The sequence below is a fragment of the Ochlerotatus camptorhynchus genome, unplaced genomic scaffold (genome assembly GCF_037179485.1).
Source record: "Ochlerotatus camptorhynchus isolate MF236.1 unplaced genomic scaffold, CSIRO-AGI_Acam_v1.1 ptg000290l, whole genome shotgun sequence".
NCBI classification, from domain to species: Eukaryota; Metazoa; Arthropoda; class Insecta; order Diptera; family Culicidae; genus Ochlerotatus; species Ochlerotatus camptorhynchus.
In genome coordinates, this window is record NW_027040779.1 from 1,100,001 (window position 1) to 1,116,018 (window position 16,018).

The following is a 16,018-nucleotide window of genomic DNA, read 5'->3' on the forward strand; positions in this document are numbered from 1 at the left end:
AGGAGTTCAGCCTTCAAGGAACTCGTCGAGAAATCTCTTGGCGAGGACGCGAACGTAAGAGCCTTATCGCAGGAGTCAGTGGTCGAGTGCAAGGATCTGGATGAGATCACAACGGATACGTACGATAGGTACGATGTGCGCTGAAGGTGCAAGGCAATCTGGGAGATGTGCCTATGACAATCCGGTTGAGAAAGGCGTACGGTGGTACACAAACGGCGTCGATACGACTTGCGACGGACGCAGCTAACGAGTTGCTGAAGACAGGACGAGTCAAAGTTGGGTGGTCAGTATGCCCCCTGAAAGCTATCCCTCGGGTTACCAAGCAAATGGAGAGATGCTTTAAGTGCATGAACTTTGGTCACCAGGCGAGAAACTGTAAAGGCCCTGATAGATCGGATCTGTGCAGGAAATGCGGAGAGAAGGGGCACGTTGCTAAAGACTGTATGAAGCAACCGAGGTGCATGCTATGCAGAAAGGAGGACGGAAACGGTCATATGACGGGAAGTTTCAGGTACCCAGCTTACAAAAAGGCGATAGCGGGCCAATAGTAATGGAGATAACCCAAATAAATCTAAATCATTGTGACACAGCACAACAACTGTTGTGGCAGTCGACAACGGAAACAAAGTGCGACGTTGCAATGATTGCGGAGCCGTATCGAGTCCCTTCCGATAACGATAACTGGGTGGCCGATAGAGCAGGGATGGCGGCAATACAAGTTATGGGCAGGTATCCCATACAAGAAGTGGTGACGAGGTCTTACGAAGGTTTTGTGATCACCAAAATTAATGGAATCTTCGTATGTGGTTGCTATGCACCCCCGAGATGGACAATGGAGCAGTTTCACCGGATGCTAGATGAACTCACCGGGGAGCTCACCGGACGGAGACCAATCGTCATTGGAGGAGATTTCAATGCATGGGCAGTGAATTGGGGAAGCAGATGTACCAATGCAAGAGAGTATAGCCTGCTGGAAGCTCTGGCAAAGTTGGACGTCAGTCTGACCAACGAAGGAACCATCAGCACCTTCCGCAAAGATGGTAGGGAATCCATTATCGACGTCACTTTCTGCAGTCCGTCGTTAGTGACAAGTATGAACTGGAGAGTGTGTGAGGAGTACACTCATAGTGACCATCAGGTGATTAGGTACAGCTTTGGCCAACGGATACCTATGGCAATGTGGAAAACGAAAGTAAGCAAGCGGAGGTGGAAGACGAAGGCATTCGACAAGGACCTCTTTGTAGAAGCTCTCCGGGTAGACAGCAGCGTCCCAGACCAAAGCGCGGACGAGTTGACCGAATCGTTAGTGAGGGCATGCGACACAACCATGCCGAGGAAATCGGAACCAAGGAACAGACGGCGCCCAGCTTACTGGCGGAACGATGCACTTAGCACCCTCCGCGCTAGTTGTCTCCGAACCAGAAGGCGCGTTCAGAGAGCAAGAACTGATGCAGACAGAGCAGAGCGAAGGGTGGTGTTTCGAGCAGCCAAAGCCGCTCTAAAACGGGAGATAAAGCTGAGCAAGTCAAACTGCTTCAAGGAGCTGTGTCGAGACGCTGATGCCAACCCCTGGGGTGACGCATACCGAGTCGCGATGGCGAAGATTAGAGGTCCAACGATGCCCGTTGAAATGTGCCCAGACAAGCTGAAAGTCATCGTGGAGGGACTTTTCCCGAAGCAAGACCAAATGACCTGGCCACCTACACCGTACGGCGAGGCAGAGGCAGACAACACCGAAGGTAGACAAGTCTCCAACGAGGAACTCGTAGCAGTGGCGAAAGGACTGAAGACGAAGAAAGCTCCCGGTCCGGATGGAATCCCCAACGTGGCGTTGAAGACGGCGATCCAGGCGTTCCCGGACATGTTCAGGATAGTGCTGCAGAAGTGTTTGGATGAAGGTCACTTCCCGGACCAATGGAAGATACAGAAGCTAGTGCTGCTGCCGAAACCCGGAAAACCGCCGGGGGATCCAGCATCGTATAGGCCTATATGCTTGCTGGATACAGTCGGAAAGCTATTGGAGAAGATCATCCTCAACAGGCTAACGAAATTCACGGAGAGTGAGCATGGATTGTCGGTGAGGCAGTTCGGATTCCGGAAAGGGAGATCAACGGTGGATGCAATTCGGACAGTGGTCGAGAGTGCCGAGGAAGCGTCTAAACAGAAGTGGAGAGTAGATCGATATTGCGCCGTGATAACGATCGACGTGAAGAACGCATTCTAGTCTACGAGACGGACATGGGAGAGAAATCAATCCGAATCACGGCGGGTGTGCCAAAAGGCTCCATCCTTGGTCCAACGCTCTGGAACGTGATGTACAACGGCGTGCTAACGCTGAAGTTGCCCAAAGGAGTTGAGATCGTAAGATTTGCGGACGACGTCGTGTTGGCGGTAGCAGGCGAGACGTTAGAAGAGGTTGAAATGCTGGCAACCGAGGCGATCGACACGGTTTCCAACTGGATGCAAGGAGCAAAGTTGCAGATAGCCCACCACAAAACGCAAGTGCTATTTGTCAGCAGGGTGCCTTCCATTCATTTTGACTAAAAAAATGTTTTATGAAATTATGGAATAATAAGATATTATGATGATATTTTGTATATGTAAGTAATAAGAAAAGATTGTAAAGTTTGTGTTTCACCCATCAAACCTGCAAATTTAGCTTTGACAGAGTCACAATGAGCGTTTTTCTGATCGCCTCTTCGCGAAGAGTGAAGAGCGAAGAGTGGGTGAGATAAATTACAAAATCGCTTATTGCGTCTCTCATGTAGCAAAACTGGCAGGTATTATGTGTCAAACACAAACTTAACAATCTTTTCTTGTTGTTTACATAATCAAAAAAAAATTATAATATCTTATTATTCCATAATTTCTTAAAACATATTTTTAGTCAAAATGAATGGAAGGCACCCTGTTTGTCAGTAACTGCAAAGCTGTTCAGCGAGCAGAAATTACCGTCGGGGAGAACGCCATAGCATCAAAGCGCGTGCTGAAGTATCTTGGAGTGATGATCGATGACCGGCTAAACTTCAATAGCCACGTCGACTACGCATGTGAGAAGGCGGCGAAGGCCATCAATGCGATAGCCAGAATCATGCCTAACAATTCAGGACCAAGCAGCAGCAAGAGGCGTCTTCTGGCTAGTGTATCGTCATCGATACTGAGGTATGGAGGTCCAGCCTGGGATGCAGCGCTGAAAACGAAGAAGAACCAAAGAAAATTGAACAGTACGTTCCGCCTCATGGCCATGCGAGTCGTGAGTGCGTACAGAACAATTTCGACGGAAGCAGTATGCGTTATCGCCGGTATGATACCCATCGTCATCACCTTGGCGGAGGACACCGAATGCTATATGCGAAGAGATACCAGAGGAGTTCGAAAAATGGTGAGAACGGAGTCGATGGTTAAGTGGCAACAGAAGTGGGACGCAGCGAAGAACGGTAGATGGACACACAGGCTAATACCGATTTTTTCGACCTGGGTGAACAGGAAGCATGGAGAAGTCAACTTCCACTTGACGCAGTTCCTGTCTGGTCATGGCTGCTTCAGGAAGTGCCTGCATCGCTTTGGACACACAACGTCACCCCTCTGTCCGGAGTGTGGCAACGTAGACGAAACGCCGGAGCACGTGGTTTTCTACTGCCCAAGATTTGAGGCAGTGCGAGTGGAGATGCCGGCCCTTAGCGCGAGAAATGTCGTCAGTGAAATGTGCCGGGATGAGAGGACGTGGAGCGTCGTCAGCAGGGCAGTGACGCAAATTTTGTCGGAGCTGCAGCGAAAATGGAGAGATGATCAGCGAGTTAGCAACGCCGGCTAGCTGAGCTAAAGAGAAGTGCTTGAGCACAGCCCCCCCCCCCCCCCCGACGAAATACTCTAGGGGAGTTCCGGGGGGATAGTGGCTAGAGGCGAGTAAGGTTTCAGTGGTTAAAAGTCCCACACTGTGCCAGAAGGAGAACAAACACGCAACACAGTGACAGGCCAGGCTTTTGAAGCTTTCCTTACTATAAAAAAAACACACGCAAAGAAGAATACATGAACATACAGTAGCACAAACATATTCATTTCAAATGCTCACTAGTGCCATCTAGCGAGAGAATTCCGGATTGTTCCTTGACCTCGTTATCCACTTTGCCGTAGAAATCATCCGTCTAAAAAGCCAGGATCTTGAGATACAGCAGTACAAACATATTAACTTCAAATGCTCACTAGTGTCGCCTAGCGGAAGAATTCCGAATTGGTCTGTCCATCATCCAACAGTCCTTGACCTCCTAATCAACTTTGCCGAAGAAATCATCCGTCTAAATAGTCAGGATCTTGAGATACAGCAGCACAAATATATTCACTTTCAATGCTCACTAGCGCTACCTAGTTGAGGAATTCCGAATTGTTTTGTCCATCACCCAACAATCCTTGACCCCCTGATCAACTTTGCCGAAGAAATCATCCGTCTAAATAGTCAGGGTCCTGAGATACAGCAGCACAAATACATTCACTTTCAATAATCACTAGCGCCACCTAGTGGAAGAATTCCGAATTTTTATGTGCATCACTCAACAATCCTTGACCCCCTGATCAACTTTGCCGAAGAAATCATCCGTCTATATCGTCGGTATCTTGAGAAGATATAGCATTCAAATCATGCAAAATAGGAGATTTTAGGGCAAAACTGTGAAAAACCCCAACTTACCCTATCGTGCCCAAGATGAAACCCACTCCAATCGATTTCTGAAACTTTTTTCTATAATAATGACTATTTTTTAGTCTCTTGTTCCAGCGAGCACCGAAGTTATTGAATTTTAACACATTGTTTCGATTTTGTCCCCAGTGTGCATCATTGTTCTTCATCAGCAGTTCTTTCAGTCGATGCGTCGTCGACTTTGCAAAGCAACCGTTTCGTGATGAATGTGTGAGTGCTGACCACGTTTTGCGTCCATTGCTACAATGGAAGCGCTCTGACCCTCGTTGGCGAATCTGCCATACAAGCAAACCACTGGAAGCGGATCTCGTTCTGGTAGAGGAGGCTTATTGGATAGCGGAAGATAAAATGTTTATTGTGTTGTACCTTTTGACTATAGTCTTAAGATGTATTGTATAGTGAACAAGAATCCTTGAGCCTTATCAAATAAATTAATAATAATAATACAATAGTATTCGTTGCTCCTGCAAGAACTTCTGCCATACCATACTCTCTGACCAATGTGACGAAGATCGACTCGCGATGCTGGCTCTCGGCAAAGCACGAGAAGGTCGTTTGCAGCGGGAACAAAGCCACATTCGATCGGTGATCGAGTACGTCACACCACACAACCGAAGAGCCACCATGCATCGCATGAATCGCATTGGACCATTTTGTCCGCTTCATCGGGCCTATTGCAGCTAGCACACGCACTGATTTTTGCAGCTAGTTTTTTATTCGCTTCAAAACTGTAACAATTAGTTTAATTTTAGTTTCGGTCAAATTGGCGTTTAGATGCTAGCTTACTTTTCAGTGGCCCTTGAGATTATATAAACCTTTCAATTCACTGTCCAACTCCTAAGTTAGCTTTAGGTCGTAGGTTGGTAAGGTAAGACTAATTTAGCATCAAGATTCTAGTCTTAGCTTTTAATTCAGTACTCTTACCTCCACTTTTTCGCAATTGTTTTAGGACACTAGCTTAAAGCGCTAACTGAATAACTTTAATTGTGGATAAGTAAGCTCAGAAATATGATCCACCCCGAGTAGCAATAGCTATTATTCCGTTATGCTATTTCTCATTTGTTTTGATCTGTCAATGCGGGACGACGGCTCATCAGACAAGCGATAGAACCGATTGAGATAGGGTGACCAACTCGAAGGTAGTGTTGTTAACAATTACCAAATAGCAACAACAATCTTAGATCTAAACAGATCCAGAGGGCAAGATTGCAGCCCTTTTTTGAAAGCCCGTCACCAGGTTAATTATTAAATACTTAGCATAGTAAATTCTCAAATATCATTGGTATTTTGTCCAGAGATTTCGTTTGCTATGTCCCGGTCGCTTCAAGATGAGTTCTCATCTTTCCCTTACTGAAAAAAGATCATAATCCTGAATACCATCCGCAAAGAGAGGGTGTGAATTGAACAACTCACGCTACATCTCCTAAAAATTAGCGACCTAATACGATGCACAGATCAGCTCCATCCCAACCGTTGCATTAAATATTCACCCGGAGTCGAACAGACTGACTAAAGTTGCGCATTTAACAGCAGCGGATGTGGTTTGTGACTCCCTGGTGGTTGTTTTTGATTTCGTCTGCCAACCAGTCGGTGAGTGGGGCTGCCCGTTACGTCAACGACCCTAAAGTTGGTGGAGATTAAAAATTGGTCACCTTTCTGCTTGCTCTGGATTTTCCTGCGGGCAACCATCCTTAAAAGACAGCATAATTCGTCCCTTTGGGTTAATAAACTGTCGGAAACACGATGCAAGAAGTGAATCTACAGAAGATAGCGTTGTGTATTATTCGAGCGCTCGACGGGCAAGAATTAAAAATCTCAACTGCTAAGCTGCCGAAAATGCTCTTGCACCGAGGAGGGTGAAATCGCTGTGCAACCCCTGAGACTATGGGGGATGACGGCTGCTTGCAACAATGGACGTGTGATTGGAAAAGATGATTTTCTAATACTCGAAACAGTACGACAAGGTGGAGCGAAAGCAATGGATAAACTGGAGAACTCCATTATTGCCAATAACGTCGGAATGAGTCCCGCGGGAGTGACAAAATGTGTCTGCTTGCTTTGCTGGATGCTGGTTTTGGACCGAAAAAAGCGAGCGTTGTACTTTTGTCTTGCAACAGGAATCTTTCCTTGAATCTCAAACCTTCGCTTCAGTTCGTCTTTCCCGTGACCCCTTTCCGATAATCTTCCATCTCGGGGTCGCTTTCTCAAGAACCTCAAACCAAACCGATCCGAAATGGGGCAATATTTTTGATAAATGACAAAGTCATTAGATAAATTACCAGCAACTAAAAGCCGAGACACACGGGAAATCGGGACGAGTGATCTGCTCCTGCTCCGTTCGTTCGGTCGGTCGCCTGTGTGCCTTGTGCCATTAATGACTATCCTATTAGAGTAATTAAAATACCATTGGTCTGGTGTAATGTAACACATTTCGTTTCGGCCCCCCGATACTCCCATTCGATTATCCCTTTTCCGGTCGTCTTTGGAAAACTTTTCCGCAAGACACACGGCGAAGGAAACAGCGACACAAGAAAGTAACACAACAAGAGGCGTCAGTTGGCAGCGGCAGGCCAGGAAGGTATTCTTTGGTTTTGTCGGTCGTGGACAGGGACGACACGATGACGATGATGAAGCTATTTAATGTGGGCAATGTTGACGTTGTTGTTGTTGTTGTTGTTGGTTGTAAGTGGAAGGGCCTCTCATTTTCTCGACCAGAAGGGCTGATGTTCGATATTAATAGATTTAATAACAAAGTGCGTAATTTGAATTATCTGTTCGCAGAGACGTTCCCTTCCCGAATCCGAAGCGGAAAAACGCTGATCCAAGGGTTGTGTATCTCAAAGGAATTTGATTTTTATTTGTTTTCGAACTGCTTCTGCCCTCGGCTGGAACGAACCGGAGTCTTAGAACAAAAGATTTCGAGATTGGATTTTCGGGAGAGGGATATTGGATTGGATTTCACGGAAAGTGCCGACGTTGTGGATAGTCGGATACGGGCTGAATCTGGCTGGGAAGCACTTGGAGCAGTTTCTCTCCGATAGAGAGTCACCAGACTGAAACTGAAGAAGCTAATTGTTCGATTTTGTCTACGGAAGAAGGGGGCGGCTGGAAGGGTTGAACATCTTTGATGCTTTTCCTTGAATCTGTTGTAGGGTGTTGTTTTCTAAAGGCAGATGTTAGAAGCCGGCGGTAAACTGCTTTTTCAAAGAACACTGACAACCCTTAGTGAATGCAGATAGGTCGGAGGCTAGCATGAGAGGAAGGATCCTTCCGAGATTTTTCCGGATTGGTATGACTTTAGAAGACTCTTAGCACGAATAGCCAAGTCCGATCATTGTAGAATTGAGAGCTCATCTGATTGAGTGCAAAATTTAAGATAATGTCAAAGTCAGGTGCATTCGTGTTTTTGGTAGATTTGACAAAAGTCAACTTTTGGCTGCGCTACATTAATGAACGCGCTACGCAAGCCAGATTGAACTGTATGAGCAACATTAAGCTGATTAACGAATCTTAAATCTAGTCTAATAACCTACGAATTGAACGCAAATGCTCAGCACATCTAAGCACAATTACTGCGTAGCTGCTCAGATTTACAGTTCGATGAATTTTCTAAAGAATTTAATTGGAATTTAATTTTTAGGAATCGAGGGATTATTCCAAGAGAATTTGATCCAAACATTGTGCACGGAAATTTAGAGCAGAACTTGTGGTGCATTATTAGTATAATTTCATGATAGTTCCGAAGAGAAGAAATGTGTGGATGGTGTAGTCAGCCTCGAGTTGAAAAACTTGAGTATTGACTTCTTCAACCATCTTACCGTTATCTTCAACAAATGTTTGGAGCTTGGCTACTTCCCTGCATGCTCGAAATTAGCCACAGTGATTCCAATTCGCAAGCCTGGCAAAGATCCTACCAGTGCCAAAAGCTATCACCCCATCAGCCTCTTGTCCTCCATCTCGAAGCAATTCGAAAAGTTGATTCTCAGCCGTCTGATGGTGTTTTCAAATGACAATAATACCTTTCTGAAAGAGCAATTCGGATTTAGGATATCAAGTCCGTTTTCAATACATCTGCCATGGCATTGTTGAACGTCGAGAAGGCGTTTGGAAATGTCTGGCATGATGGCCTAGTGTACAAACGGCATCGATACAACTTTCCGATCTACCTCGTGAAGATCATCAAAAAACATGTCGGGCAGGGGTCCCTCGGGGTAGCCTGCTTGAGCCTATCCTATCCAACATTTCCACGTCAGACGCTCCTCCCCTGCCGGGTGGTGGTATCCTGTCAATGTTCGCATATGACACCTCCATCATCTATAAGGGTCGAGTGATCCGTGCTCTGGCGAGTAAACTACAATCAGGCCTGGATATTCTGTCCGACTATTTCAAGAGCTGGAAGATTTGTATTAATGCAGCTAAAACACAAACCATTCTGTTTCCACACTCGAATTCACCTCGGCATGTGCCACATGCTAATGTCAAGGTCCATCTTGATAGCACTCCCATTGAATGGTCGAGTAAAGTAGTCTACCTTGGTCTCACCCTCGATAGGAAATTGCTATTCCGATCCCATGTGGACAAGACATCCACCAAGTGTTACATCTTGATCAGGTCGCTATACAAGCTTGCTGTCCACAAGCAGATCATTCTTCCGGCTATTGAGTATGGTATGCCAATCTGGGAGAGTTGTGCTAAGTGCCACCACCTAAAGCTACAGAGGATCCAAAACAAAATCCTCAGAATGATCCTTAACAGTCCAGCGCGAACTTGTAACTCCAATATTCACCACCTGGCCGGTCTTCAAACACTCGAGGAGCGAAAGACTTCCAAATGTACTTATCTCTCTGGGGTTAAGATGTAGAGATTTGTTGATTTCAACAAACCCTTAATTTTCTACGTGTAATACCCCCTTAATAAAAAATCAGGTGCATATTTCAAAAGATGCACAATGAAATTTGAAGAAACTTCTTTGGAAACACTTAGGCACTAAAACGTTAATAAAAGTGAGAAAAGACTTTTGCACTGTGCATTGGTGCTCAGCACGGAAAACAAGGAGTTCTACGAGTTTCCGGAACGAATTGAGCTGTTGATGGACGATGTTGATGATTCAGATGCTGACGAGGAAACGCAGGAGAAGGAAAATCTACTAGCTTTGAGTAGTTTCGAGGAGCGATATGACTCAGTGAAGGCCAGTTTGTTGTCGAAGCAGACCCCACTATCATCTTCATCGATGTCTGTTGGAAATGGTCAATTTGGTGACCGATCCGAAGCATCATTCTCGAAGGTGAAACTTCCAGAAATTCGTCTTCCGTCGTTCGGTGGGAGCCTGATCGAACATGAATGCAGCTTGACAAAATGATTAATTTTAGGTCCCCTGAAAGTGGACTTTCAACTTTAAATTGCCTTCCTTGCTACTCCAGATTCATTTTCCTCGCTTGAAACCCACCGTTAAAGTTCACTCCCATCACTTAATTAGTTCAGTTTGTGACTTTGAAAAACTTTCACACTCGGCGGTGCTATCAAGGTCACAGCAGTACAAGTGTCGCAATCGCAGGGGGGAGGAAAACTTTTCGCGACTAACAAAACATTCGGGAAAATTTGCACCAAAAATCCTTAAGTCTATCGATTTTCCTCCTGATTCCAGTACTTCACACGCACACATACTTACTTCCCAATCTGAGTTCCGGCTTTTGCCAAACGGCTGCGGTATGGGTTCCGGTGGTTGTTTACGTTTTTGTTGGGTTATTTACCATAAACGCAGAATTTAGGCGCGAAAGTTTTTAATTTCATGCTAATTAAAGTTCAGCTGCTTTGGCGACACGGCGCGTCATAATTCGCGCGTAAAATTTGTCTCCCCCCTCCGGCCTTTCTGCACGCGTTCCATGGTTTGGATCTCAATGGCTTTCTCTTTTATGATGCTTTTTTTTTTTTTTTTTGGTTGGGTGAAAATTACTCCAGGGTAGAGTATGGCTCCTAAGAGGAATGTTAGCATCCGAAATGTGTTTCGCATGCTCCAGTCGGTTGTTGATGTGGTGTCCATGAAGTTATCCTTGAATGGGGAAAATCGATTCATAAATTGAAGACTGTTGGCAAAACCGGATATGCAAGTACGCGATGAATCAACGAAACATCAAAATGCATATTAAACTTCGGATCAACTTCGAATTAATGACTCCTGATTCCGCACTCAGCCAAGCCACTAGAACCGTTAATGTTGTTTTTATGTTCACACTTAACGCTCTTTTGTTTTCCTGTTTGCCCTTTCAAATCCACCGTCGGTCCCCTCGCAATAGGTCCTTGCACAAAAATTGCCAGCAGATTCACAAGCATCCACTTTTCGCACATTAAGCTTCCAACCGAATACAACAGCAGAGGACCTTTTGACTTTTGGAAAACTCCTCTTCGCTCTAGTTGTATCCAAAAGAGAGAGATAGAGAAGAAAAAAAAATCAACCACGCGAATGCGTTTCAGTTGGAACGGGACTGTAATCTGATTTTAAATTCATGACACCCGAACAACGACGACGACGATGATGATGTTGGCGATGATTCGCACGCGAAATGTGTTCCAAGTGTGTGCTGTCCCCTTTTTGCATCGTTTTGAAGCAACGCGGTTGGTCGCGTGTTGAACTGCTGTCGGGAGTCAAGTGGTCGAAGTGGATTGTGCTGGAAGGAGGAATAAAAAGATACATACGACGCGTGACACGTTCTTGGTCGGTTTGTTCGAGGTGGGAAAGATCATCGCCGAATGCATAATGTGATGAAAATATATTCGCTTTTTATTATTTTCACTAGATGACTTTTTCATATGCTTATGCTAAAGATGTTACAAAGTGTTTTTTTTGCGTTGGGTGTTTGGTCTCATGGTGTTGTCAGAGTCAAATTCAGGGATAAAAATAAGGAATTAACGGGGTTAGATCGACCCACTTGAATTTACGTATACGGTATACATTTTGCCGATTGTACGCTTATTTTGTGAATCAGGCAATCAACTTGATTGCATAGAACTACTTCCACTTATCGCTGGAGATAAACATGTTTTTGAAATACATAAAATAGAAAGCTGAACATGGGTTGGAAAAGTCTGTTATTTATCTGACATAACCCCAACGCTGCAAAATGTGGTTCTCAGCAATGCGATGACCCATCGTTGTGATTCAGCCACCAATCGGAAGATACCGTATGCGTGATAATGTTTGCACCATTGCACAGTGGGGCGACTCCATACAAAGTCTGGCCAAGCAAATAATTCTACAAATTATGAAAAAACATCATGATTCTTGGGTAATTTTGGGGCGCTGAATCCAAATATGTCATAAGTTTTGCATTATAGCTGGTATTTTTTACGTTATAAACGATTTTGTATGTTTTTTTTTTTTGTTAAATTTTTTATACGTTGTAACTGTGAATGATGGTCATGAAACAAGTCATATAATGAAGATTTTTGTTCTTAAACAATGCTAAGAAAACATATTTTTTTATTATTTGCTTAAAATATCCCTAACAATAAAGTTATTAAAAAAACAGCACAAATTAAAAATCACAATTGGTCAAATTTGTATTTTCCTTCTACTTAAACTTCTTCCTCATCATCAGCATCATCATATTCTTCTTCTTCTTCTTCTTCTGCTTCATCAGCATCATCATCATCATCGTCAGCATCATCGTCAACATCATCATCTTCTGGTACCATTTCGCCTGAGTCAGTTTTTGTCTTTATCAGAAATTTAACTTCCTCTGGTAGACTTTTAAAATCATGTTTTTCCTTCTCATAATAAGAGTTAACCATTGGATCGGTGGTGATAAGAAGGCGATTAATAATATCCCGATTTGTGTTTTCACGCTTATCCTTCCGAGTGAAATGCTCTCTAGTGTTTTTAATGACTTTGTTACATTTTTTTTGAGCCTCCTTCGTCATTCTTTCAATCGGCAATATCACCGCCTGAACAATGCTATGCCAATGAATCGAAATTCTGTGCATCAACGACGGCATGTAAAACCACGCGTACAACTCTACGTAGCACTTTGCGGTATCAACACAGTAAATTTTGAATTTAGCTGGGTCTATTTGCTGGGAACAAGAAATTGCAATAAGAATGTTCCGAAGTCTTATAATCAACTCCAAATCTACTCTTGTGATTTCGGAACTGACTTTAGGAACTTTAGAACTTGTATCGGTTAAAGTATTGACACATTTTCCGTCGATCATTGTGAGGAAAAGAGAAAACGAAACGACGATTTTGCTGCTCTTCACCATCCCCTCATAAGGTTTCAATGCACTAATTTCGCTTTCGATACGGCTAACTTCGGTTTGAATCACTTCATCAGTTTCTGCACAAAATTGTAAATAAGGCGGTCTACACCAATATGATGATCCTGGTCGATCATTATCCCATATAATGTCCTCTATGTTCCAATCATCTAGCAACCGCAATGGAACAAATGATGAAAAAAAAGATTGGAATCTCTATTTACATTGATTTGGAATTTTTGCTTTACTCTGTGAGTCCCGAAGCACCATCGCAACCCCACTTGGCAATCAAAGTCATATGCTCTTCCTTACCATGTTGCAATCGGGTTCCAATAGTACTTTCTAGCAGCAGCAGTAACTTTTCAGCGGTTTTATTTAGAATAGCCTGAAGATCAATCTTCACATTGCATTCTGTGACAAAAAATGCGTTTTGCGGAGGATAACATTCCTGTTATGTACTCAATTTCTCTTGGGGTAGATTCATTGCCCTTACCACAACAGCACAGACGAAAACCTACCTTGTGATCGAGCCACCGACAGCTATGCACTTCACAGCCACCAGCGACGGGATGCCTCTCTCGAACGAAGGACCACGACACAACTCGTGATCAAGCCACCGACAGCTGTGCACCTCACAGCCACCAGTAGTGGGACGATGAGCCACTGACAGCTGTGCACACCACAGCTACCAGCGTAGGGACGATGCACCGTTGGCTGCGCACACCACAGCGGACAGCGTAGGAATGATGGGTCGCTGATAACTCTTCAGCCACCAGTCGTTGAGCTGCCAACCACTACAGCCACCAGCGCAAGTAAACCTCTCTCTCTCGAAGGACCACGGCAAAACTGCCGAACACAAGCCTCCGATGAGCAGGGAAACAGGAAAGTTCAACTCTTTTAAAAGTGTCCACTAGGTGGAACTTATGGAAGATGAATCAACCAGTGGATGAACGAATAGGAACTGGACGAAGCACGAATGCTCGGGAAATCTCCGTTCTCGGACGAAAAGAATGAGACACTGTTCTCAATTCTACCTTTATTTATTCGCTGCTTCCTCTTCAATGGTTAAATGCAGGATACAGAATGAAACATGAAATAAGTTTAGTTTAAATGATCTTTATTTTAGTTTAACTTGGACGATTACCATATAAATTTTTACTAAGTGATTTGATTGCTTTCTTCATCTTTAGGTATGGGCAAAATTCAAAATTTGTTTTACAGAATTAGTCCTAGACTTAGTACACGGTCGACCACCTTGGTGGGATTGGTTTGTTTTGTTTTTAGAATTTGAAGAGAAACTACTTAATACTACTATTTACAGCTTAAAACTAACCTACTCTACTATATACACTTAACCTACTATGTACAAATTGCTTATTAAAGCATGTTCAGAAAGATTGCATTTTTGAATAAATTTAGTTGTCATATCATCAATTTTGGAATCTACTTTGGGAATTTCTGCCTCTTGATGGAGGTCTGCTATTCTTGTGTCGAATGGACGATCTAGGATCATCCTCAACACTCTATTCTGTGCAACCTGGATTTTGTTCCTGTGGGTCTGAGCGCACGATTCCCACACCGGGGCGGCATAGAAGATCGCGGGGGCTATGATCTGTTTGTAAACAGCCAGTTTGTTTTGCCTTGAGAGGCGGGATCTGCGGCAAATGAGCGGATACAAACACCTAACCAAGGCGGAGCACTTAACTAGGGTTTTCTCTATGTGCGAGCGGAACAGGAGCTTCTCATCGAACAACATCCCGAGATAAGTAACATCAGTGGACCACTCGACCCTTGTACCATCCATTATTACGGTACAGGAGGGAGACGGTTTAAGTTTTAATGATTGTCTGTGAAGGAACATGATCGCTTGGGTTTTCGAGGCGTTGATTTTGATTTTCCACGTGGTGGCATAATCAGTAAAGGTGTCAAGGCATCGTTGGAGCTTGTTCGTAATTTCACGAGGCATCCTACCCTTGACGGCTATCGCGGTGTCATCTGCAAACAGAAAGAACACGCAACCGTCTCCTAGAGGAGGGATGTCCGACGTGTAGATGCTGTAAAGCAGTGGTCCCAGCAGACTCCCTTGCGGAACACCTGCTGGGATTGGAAATTGTCCCGAAAGGGAACTATTCAACGACACCCTGAACGACCTTTGCTGGAGATAGTTACGGGTGATTTTCACAAGGTATGGTGGAAAGTTGGAGTTACAAAGCTTGTATATAAGTCCGTCGTGCCAGACATTGTCAAACGCCTTTTCGACGTCTAACAAGGCCATGGCTGTGGACTTGGATACAGCTTTGTTACTCCGGATGTTATTCATCACCCGCACTAGCTGATGATTGGTGGAATGCCCCTTACGGAACCCGAACTGTTCCGGAAGAAGAATGTCATGTTCCTCCACAAACTTGTTTAGTCGGCTGAGGATCAATTTTTCGAACAGCTTGCTCAGCGCTGAGAGCAGGCTAATCGGTCTGTAGCTTGACGGTAGTGAAGGGTCTTTCCCAGGTTTGCGGATCGGGATGATTTTTGCCACCTTCCAGATGCTTGGAAAGTAGTGCAGCTCCAAGCATCTGTTGAGGATGGCAGCCAGCAGCGAGTGCACCCTCGCGCTGAGATTTTTCAACTCTAGGTTGAATATTCCGTCAAACCCGGGAGCCTTCATGTTCGTACTGTGTTTCAGCGCTGAGCAAATTTGTTCCTCTGTAATCCGTTCTTCTGGAGGGACGGCACAAGGGGAGGCATCTAACGTCTGGACGCACTGCACAACCTGGTTCTCGAGTGGACTTGGGATTGTAGAGCCAAGCAAATGCGACTGGGCAATGTGCTCCCCAATTGCATTGGCCTTCTCTTCGTTGGTGATAAGCCGTTCGTCATTGACTCTAAGTGGTGGAATGGGCTTGGGGTGAGACTTCAGCACCTTGGCAACCTTCCAGAATGGTCTGGAACGGTCGTCCAGGTTCTGAACGAGCCGCCCGAAACTCTCGTTCCGGATTGAGACCATTCTGGAAGCGATCTGCCGATTCAGATCGACCATTTCGTATTTACGCTGCAGATCCCCAGTCCGCTGAAACTGGC